The sequence below is a fragment of the Pongo pygmaeus genome, chromosome 12 (assembly GCF_028885625.2).
Source record: "Pongo pygmaeus isolate AG05252 chromosome 12, NHGRI_mPonPyg2-v2.0_pri, whole genome shotgun sequence".
Lineage (NCBI taxonomy): Eukaryota > Metazoa > Chordata > Mammalia > Primates > Hominidae > Pongo > Pongo pygmaeus.
The window spans coordinates 78,119,889-78,127,402 of record NC_072385.2 but is presented as its reverse complement, the minus strand read 5'-3'; the positions used below and the strand labels follow the sequence as shown (position 1 = coordinate 78,127,402).

The 7,514-nt window shown below is 40.2% G+C and overlaps 1 pseudogene; it reads right to left on the bottom strand.

Moving 5' to 3' along the window:
* Positions 1-4,607: 4,607 nt before the first annotated feature.
* LOC129027359 (transcription factor BTF3-like) lies at positions 4,608-5,092 on the bottom strand (annotated as a pseudogene).
* Between the last annotated feature and the right edge of the window lie 2,422 nt (positions 5,093-7,514).

Below are 7,514 nucleotides of genomic sequence, written 5' to 3'. Positions count from 1 at the left end.
ATGGTAGCTACAAACAGTTTTGATTTAGTTACAATTTTGAATTACTCAGCTGTCTCAGTCTTTTTTATTTTCACCTTTATTTACTATAACCCTAACTCATGACTGAATATTTTTTTAACAAGGGTCATAAGGACAATGGCCATATTTTTCCTGCAGTGCAATGTGAAAGCATTTTTCTCTTACTCAATTAGCAAGAGCATATCAAATTACATAGAATTGGCAAAACTCAACATGATTTTGTGAAGAGCAAATCCTGCTGAACTAATTTCTTTTTTTTTTTTTTTAAACCAACTGCAAAACCTGGCGGATGGTATAGCAATGATCACCTCTGCAAAACATCAGCTGTGTCTACTTACTGGTAAATACATCATGTGTTTTTAAATGTATTGCAGTGTACAAGTCTGAGGCAGAATCATGAAAGGAATACCTTCTTCTTCTGTCACTGTGTGAATGCTAATCTCAGCAAACAGACATAAATGAGACTGGAATTGGTTATTGAGTATGCCAAGTACACACAGACTGTAGATCATCCCTTGTCTCCAGAGAAGCAGGAAAGTAGAATTCCATCTGGCTTAGAAATAGGTGACCTCGTGCAACCAGGATTTCTCTAAATTGTAAGTAACATAATATCCCTGTACTTCTGCACCAAAGAACCTCCATCTTAACTATACTACAAAAATAATCTGGCTGCTAAGAGGCAATAGGGAAATTAAAATTCTCCAAAAACATCTGTATATTTCAAAAATAATCTTTTAGTAACATCTGATGCTTCCTGAACTTGTGAGAAGCACCATCCACAAGCCTTAGCTGCAATGTCTGTCTAAAATTTTACACAAGGTGTTTCGTCCAATATGAGAACTCTTTGTTTAGTTCCATTTCTTTGTTCATTCAACAAACGCACATTATGAGTATTTATTGCATATTAGGCATTGGAGACATGAAGATGAATAAGATATTTCCTTTTGACACATGAACCCTCAGATACCTTGTAGTCTGCTAAGGAATACAAACTAATTATTCTAAAACAATTCAATCTGTAATATATGCTATTTGTGGGAGAAACAAAGTTCAATAATGGAAAGTCAAGAAAGTCTCCACAGAAAGATGACTTTTGAGCCAGGCCTTGAATGATAAGTAAGTGTTTAATGGGGAGTGGAAGTACAGGGAATTTCAGGTGGAAGAACCACCAAAGCAAAGCATCATCAAGGTATAGAAGAGTATATTGTGCTCGAGGAGCCATGAGTAGCTTGGCGTGGCTAAAGAAGTTTCCAAATATGGACAATGGTGAGAAATGAAAGTTGAAGTCATATTAAGAAGAAACCCAAATATCACACTAAAGAACTTGGCCTTTTATCCTATTGGTCATAGAGTACAACTGAGCTTTAAAAAAAAAAAAATCAAGGGAATGATATCAGATTTCTCTTGTAGAAGAAATTTCTAGCAGCACTATAGTAGGGGGATTGGAAAGAGCTGAGACTGTAGGCAGAGAAACCAGACAGGAGCTCCTCCTACTAATGTTTTATAGTTTCAACTTGTACTGCTTTTGTTTGTCACAAGTTTAATACTGTCTTTTTTGAACTTTGCTGAGACAGGAGGTTTGAACACTGCCATCAAGTCAGCAACTTGTTCATGTTGCCCTCTATTGGTAGAAAGGAAAAGAAATTACTATCAAGGGCGTTATTTCACATTTCATTTGTTGATGGTATTTCGATTTTCCTGAAATAATGTTTGTTATGTTTTGTAACATAAAAAACATATGCTGGCATTATATTACAATTACAGGAATACCTCTGAAATTACACTTCGAATAGCAAGGGGATAGTGTAGACAGTAACAATCACAGGAGTTCAAAGAGAGAAATGAATATGGTCTAGCCTGGAGACCTCTCTCTAAATTTCACTTACCTCTAATAATATGAATAATCATGTCTTGATTTATCTGCTTAGGATACACATGCAGATATATTTTAAGCAAACAAATTAAGACATCATGATTTTAAGTATAGCTAAGCTACACCTTGGAGTAGTTTGGTTCTAGACCACTGCAATAAAGCGAATATTGCAATAAAGCAGGAGATACAAATTTTTTGGTTTCCCAGTGCATAAGAAATTATGTTTATACTATACTGTAGTCTATTAAGTGTGCAGTAGCATTATGTATAAAAAATGTATATACCTGCATTAAAAAATACTCTATTGCTAAAAAATGCTAATGATCATCTGAGCCTTCAATGAGCCAAAATTATTTTGCTGGTGGAGGGTCTTGTCTCAATGTTGCTGTCTCCTAATCAATCAGAATGGTAGTTATTGAAGGTTGGGGTGGCTGTGGCAATTTCTTCAAATAAGACAGTAATGAAGTGTGCTACATTGATTGGCTCTTCCTTTCACGAAAGAGTTCTTTGTAGCATGAGCTGCTGCTTGATAGCATTGTACCCATAGTAGAACTTCTTTAAAAATTGAAGTCGATCCTCTCAAACCCTGCCATTGCTTTATTAACTAATTTTATGCAATATCCTAAGTCCTTGTCATCATTTCAACAATGTTCATAGCATCTTCACTTGAGAGTAGATTCCATCTCAAGAAAACACTTTCTTTGCTCATGTATAAGAAGTAACTACTCATTCATTCAAGTTTTATCATGAGATTGCAGCAGTTCAACTACTTTTTCAGGCTCCACTTCTAGTTCTCTTACCATTTCCATCACAGTTACCTCCTTCCCTGAAGTCTTGAACTCCTCAAAGTCAACCATGAGGGTTGGAATAAACTTCTTCCAAACTTCGGTTAATGTTAATATTTTGACCTTCTCCTATGAATCGTGGATATTTGAAAAGACATCTAGAATGGTGAACCCTTTCCAGAAGGTATTCAAGGTATTTTTTCCAGAACCATCACAGAAATCACTATCGTTGGCAGCTATAGCATTATAAAATGTATTTCTTAATGTCATATCATGAAATACGTATTTAGGCTTTTTCCCCATTTCCTGGCACACAACTCCTAAAATCCTGGGAATCTCCAAAGTGCTGTCTTTTTTGTACGGCTAATGTTGAGTAATAGCTTCAAGCTGGGAGCAGTCACTGGAAAGACCAAAGCATGATTAGAGGATAGGGACTTTCAACCCCATCCCCTAATCTCCGGTGAGGGGATAAGGGGACAAAGGTTAATTGAACACCAATGGCCAATGGTTTAATTAATCATGCCTATGTAATGAAACCTCTCTGAAACCCAAAAGAGCAGGATTTGGAGTGCTTCCAGATAGCTGAATATGTGGAGGTTCCTACAGTATGGTGCACTCAGAGAAGACATGGAACCGCCATGCTCCTTCACCTATACCTCATTGTATACTTCTCTTCATGTGTATCCTTTGTAATGTCCTTTATAATAAACCAGTAAATGTATTAATAAATGTTTCCCTGAGTTCTGTGAGCCACTCCAGAAAATCAATTGAACCCAAAGAAGGGGTTGTGGGGACTCTAACTTGAAGACAGTCAGAAGTTCACCAGGCCCAGACTTGTGACTTATGTCTGAAGCTTGGGGATTAGTCTTGAGGACTGAGCCCTCAACCTGTGGGATCTGATCTGTCTCCAGGTAGTATCAGATTGGTGTTCACTGCTTGTTGGTGGGGAAAAATCCCCACGCATTTAGCCACAGAAGCCTTCTGTGTTGATTGTTGTGGTGAGAGAGCAGAGGGAAACAACACTTTGAGACTTTTTCTCCAAACAAATAATAAGATGAAAGTTGAATTATTCCTTGATCTGTGGGCTGCAGAATGGATGTTGTGTTAGCAGGCATGAAAACATCAATCTCCTTGTATACCTCCAGCAGGGCTCTTAGATGACCAGGTACATTGTCAGTGAGCAATGTTATTTTTATTTATTTACTTATTTATTTATTTATTTATTTTAGATGGAATCTTGCTCTGTTGCCCAAGCTGGAGTGCAATGGCGCAATCTCAGCTCACTGCAACCTCTGCCTCCCTGGTTCAAGCGATTCTCCTGCCTCAGCCTCCCGAGTAGCTGGGATTACAGGCACACGCCACCACGCCATGCTAATTTTTGTATTTTTAGTAGAGATGGAGGTTTCATCATGTTGGTCAGGCTGGTCTCGAACTCCTGACCTCGTGATCCACCCGCCTCAGCCTCCCAAAGTGCTGTGATTACAGGCGTGAGCCACTGCACTGGGCCCTAGCAATGTTATTTTGAAAGGAATCTTTTTTTTCCTGAGAAGCAGGTCTCAACAGTGGGCTTATAGTATTCGGTAAACCATGCTGTAAACAGATGTGCTGCCAGGTAGACTTGGTGCTCCTTTAATAGAGCACAGGCAGAGTAGATTTAGCATAATTCTTTTTTTTTTAAACTAGGCAAAGAACTTTGTTAACCTTTGTTTCAAACTTGATTCCCAAGCTTCTTTGGCTTAATTAGCTGCAAAGAATGAATTGTGTATAAGCAAAAACTGAAAAGAGCTGCAGTGTCCAAGGGGCTTGGGCTTAAAAATATTAGAGATCTAGATTTAATCAGATCCATAAACAAAAATTTCTTAAAAAGCAGTCATAATATAAAATAGCAGCTCCCAGTAACTTTAAGTTTTATCTTCAGAAGTTGACTCAATTCAGTTTGCCCCATTCTTGGAAGCCTCTTCGAATTTCTCCACAAGATCTGGAACTTCATCATCATCATCCTGTCCAGTAGCAAGTGGTACTTTTCCATCCACAGATTGTTTGGGCAGAGCTTCAGCCAGTCTCCTTATACTAGTCAGACTGCCTGCACCAAGCTGGTTTAAGATGCTGGGTAGCATTTCTGTCAGCTGCTTTATCTCAGCATGGCCTGTAATGGTGAAAAGTGTTCGCTGCCAGAGATGCCTGAACTTTAGGGTTGTTAAAGTGGTTACTGTTCCTTAGTTTGTAAATGTATTCACCTCTTCAATACCAGAGATATTGTTTACCCCTAACTTCTTTAAGGAGAACTGAAGTTTTTTATCATCTGCTGCAGCTGCTCTGTGAACCACCTTCTTTCGGCAAGCAGTTCCTTTCCCACCAATGCGCGCTTGTGCCTGCAATTTGTGAGTTTTCCCTGGTTCATGATTGCTTCTTTCATCTTGTCGGAGTGGATAAGGGGCCACCCGGGGGACTAGGGTTGGTGCTCAGGGGGTCTTGGGCGGACCAGCTGAGATTAGGCGCACACACCAATTTAGCGTAATTCTTAAGGGCCTTAGAATTTTTGGAATGCTAAATGAGCATTGGCTTCAAGTTAAAGTCACCAGCTGCATTACCCCCTACCAAGAAAGTCAGTCTGTTCTTTGAAGCTAGGCATTGACTTCTCTCTACCTTTGAAAGTCCTAGATGGCATTTTCCTCTGATAGAAGGCTGTTTCGTATACATTAAAAATCTGTTATTTAGTGTAGCCACCTTGATCAATAATCTTAGCTAGGTCTTTCGAATAATTTGCTGCAGCTTCTGTATTAACACTTGCTGTTCACCTTGCACTTTTATGTTATGGAGACAGCTTCTTCATGAAATTTCATGAACCAACCTCCCCTAGCTTCCAACTTTTCTTTTGCAGCATCCTTACCTGTCTCAGCTTCACAGAACTGAAGAGAGTTGGGCCTTGCTAACTCTCTTCCCTTAAGTTAAGGGAATGTTGTGGCTGGTTTGATCTATCCAGACCACTAAAACTTTCTCCATATTGGCAACAGCCTTTCTCACTTTCTCACATTCTCACTTTCTTATTTGCATGTTAATTTCTTTCAAGAACATTTCTTAGACTTAGTGCAGTGGCTCACGCCTGTAATCCCTGCACTTTAAGAGGCCAAGGTGGGCACATTGCTTGAGCCCAGGAACTTTTGACCACCCTGAGCAACATGCGGAGACCCAGTATCTACAAAAAATTTAAAAATTAGCCAGGCATGGTGGCTCACGTCTGTGGTCCTAACTGCTTGCGGTAGGCCAAAGTAGGAAGATGGCTTGAGCTCCGGAAGTCAAGGCTACAGTGAGCCATCATCATGCCACTGCATTCCAGCCTGGGTGACGGAGCAATACCCTGTCTCAAAAAAAAAAAAAAAAAAAAAAGAACTTTTCCTTTTCATTCACAACTTGACTGTTTGGCATAAGAGGCTAGCTTTTGGCCTATCTTGGCTTTTAACATGCCTTGAGAAAATGACAACTAACATTAATCTTAGTCGTAAAATTAATCATTCCTGGCTTTTGATTTAAAGTGAGAGACATCCAACTCTTTCTTTCAGTTGAATACTCAGAGGCTGTTGTAGGGTTATTAAATAGACTAATTTTAATATTGTTGTCTCACAGGAAGGCCAGAGGAGAGAGAGAGAGACGGGATACTAGCTAGTTGGTGGGACAGTCAGAACACACACAACGTTTATTGACTAAGTTCACCATGTTATATGGATGTGGTTTGTGGCGCCCCAAAACAATTAAAATAGTAACATCAAAGATCAGTGATCAAAGCCAGCCATTGTGACATGTGCCTATAGTCCCACCTACTCAGGAGGCTGAGGCAGAAGGATCACTTGAAGCCAAGAGTTTGAAGCCTTGGCCTCCCAAAGTGCTGGAATTACAGACACAAGTCACCATACCAAGCCTGAAGAGTCTATTATGTATTAAATAACTTAAATGTATTATTACAAACCTTCCCACGAATAAAACCTCAGTCCCACATGGTTTCACTAGTTAAGTTCTTCCAAACATTTAAGGAAGAAATAACACTAAGCTTACATATATTTTGGAGAAAGAATAATAGTACCCCAAAGATGTACACCTCCCAATCCCTGAAAACTGAATATGTTACTTTTCAAGGGGAAAAAGCCTTTGCAGATGTGACTACATTAAAGATCTTGAGATGGAAAAGAGTATCCTGGATTATCCAGGTGGGCTCAGTGCAATCACAGGGGCTCTTATAAAAGGAGATAAATGTGTCAGAGAGTGAGAGAAATTTGAAGATGTTATACTGTCAACTTGGAAGATAGAAGATCTTCAAAGGGATCATGAATCTTGAAATATAGATAGCTTCTAGAAGTAGAAGCTGGAAAAGGCAAGGAAACAGATTTTCCCTCAGAACCTCCAGAAGGAATACAGCCTGCTAACCTATTTTGGACTTCTGACCTCCAGAACTGAAAGATAATATATTTGCAGTGTTTCAGGCTACTAAGTTTGTGGTAATTTGTTACAGCAGCAATAGGAAACTAATGCTGGTGGCGGCAGCAGCCCATCTAGAGTGGCTGCTGCCATGATGGCTGCAGGAGGGAGGTGCTGCCCAAGCCTCCCTGGGTGCCACTGCAGCTACTCTGGTGCAGCTCCAGACCCCAGCTTCTCTGCGGTCTTGGATGCCCAGGAAGACCTCCCTTCCCCCTGCAGGCTCAGAAGTGCTTGCTCTCATTGCCTGGTTTCTCCTGCTGTCAGTGCCTGCTCCCATCTCAGAGGTGTGGCTGGGACTGCACATTCCAGGGAGCTGGCGGGAGCTGGGGACAAATGGGAGCCTCACCCCTTCTGAGTTAGTGAGGCAG